The sequence below is a fragment of the Mandrillus leucophaeus genome, unplaced genomic scaffold (genome assembly GCF_000951045.1).
Source record: "Mandrillus leucophaeus isolate KB7577 unplaced genomic scaffold, Mleu.le_1.0 Scaffold10, whole genome shotgun sequence".
In the NCBI taxonomy this organism is placed as follows: domain Eukaryota; kingdom Metazoa; phylum Chordata; class Mammalia; order Primates; family Cercopithecidae; genus Mandrillus; species Mandrillus leucophaeus.
This window is the reverse complement of record NW_012098098.1, coordinates 5,182,580-5,183,853: the sequence shown is the minus strand read 5'-3', so window position 1 is coordinate 5,183,853 and position 1,274 is coordinate 5,182,580. Positions and strand designations below refer to the sequence as shown.

The window sequence follows — 1,274 nt, the reverse complement described above, 5'->3', positions numbered from 1 at the left end:
GAACCAGACAAAAATGTGACTTTTCCTCCACCCCCTCACATGAAAATTGTGTATTTCCCAATATCCTGCCCTTCCTCCTTTCAATATTGAAGCCCTCAAAATCATCTTCGGATAAAGGCACAGACCAGTCTCCCAAGTGTGCGTCCCTAATGTTGGCATTTAAACCTAAAATGGTGGAGACTTGCCTCAGTCATCTTCCGTGACTGGCAAGAGTCTTTAAGGCCTGGCCCAGGCCAAACACTCACTGAGTGGCTGCCCCACACACCTATCTACCAGGAAACAGAACGGAATTTCTGGTTGTACTCAGGGCAGCCCCACCCTGTCAAGCATGCAGACAGGGAAAGCTAACCTCTGAGCATAGCCAAAGCATGGCTTTCAAAAACAAACCTCCGGAAGAAGCAAGGACCCTTGCTATGTTAAAAGATGCAGACATTTCTCCCCTACAACTGAGAACCAGCCCGGCAGGGGACTCACAGGTGTGAGGCAGCTCCAGCAAGCCTGATTTCAATGAAGGGTTGTGAACCCAGCAAATCTGAGCCTCAGTTAATTTAGAAAGTGTATTTTGCCAAGGTTGAGGGCGCGCCCATGACACAGGCTCAGGAGGTCCTGACCGCATGGGCCCAAACTGGTTGGGATACATTTTAAGGAGACATGAGACATCAATCAAGTACATTTTAAAAATACATTGGTTTGGTTCAGAAAGGTGGGATAACTCAAAGCAGGAGGGGGGCTTCCAGACTAGAGGTAAATTTAAACATTTTCTTCTTTTTTTTTTTTTGAGACAGGGTTTTGCTCTTCTACCCAGGCTGGAGTGCAGTGGCATGATCTTGGCTCACTGCAACCTCCGCCTCCCACTTTCAAGTGATTCTCTTGCCTCAGCCTCCCAAGTAGCTGGGATTACAGGCACCTGCCACCATGCCCCGCTAATTTTTGTATTTTGAGTAGAGATGGGGTTTCACCACGTTGGCCAGGCTGGTCTTGAACTCATGACCTTGCGATCTGCCCACCTCGGGCCTCCCAAAGTTCCCAAAGTGCTGGGATTATGGGTGTGAGCCACCGTGCCTGGTCAATTTAAACATATTCTGGTTGACAATTGGTTGAGTTTGTCTAAAGACCTGGATCATCTCTGGGTGCAGTGGCTCATGCCTGTAATCCCCGCACTTTGGGAGGCCGAGCTGGGTGGGTCACCTGAAGTCAGGAGTTCCAGACCAGCCTGGCCAACATAGTGGAACCCGGCCTCTACTAAAACAAAAAAAATTAGCCGGGCGTGGTGG

The 1,274-nt window shown here is 49.3% G+C and overlaps 1 protein-coding gene across 1 annotated transcript in view; it reads left to right on the top strand.

The window, feature by feature from the left end:
- Positions 1–458: 458 nt before the first annotated feature.
- SLC7A5 (solute carrier family 7 (amino acid transporter light chain, L system), member 5) overlaps positions 459–1,274 on the top strand; it is a 58,041-nt gene continuing 57,225 nt past the window's right edge. Inside the window, exon 1 of the mRNA XM_011971784.1 lies at positions 459–475. The gene's annotated coding sequence lies outside the window, so the exon portion shown is untranslated. The remainder of the gene's footprint in view (positions 476–1,274) is intronic.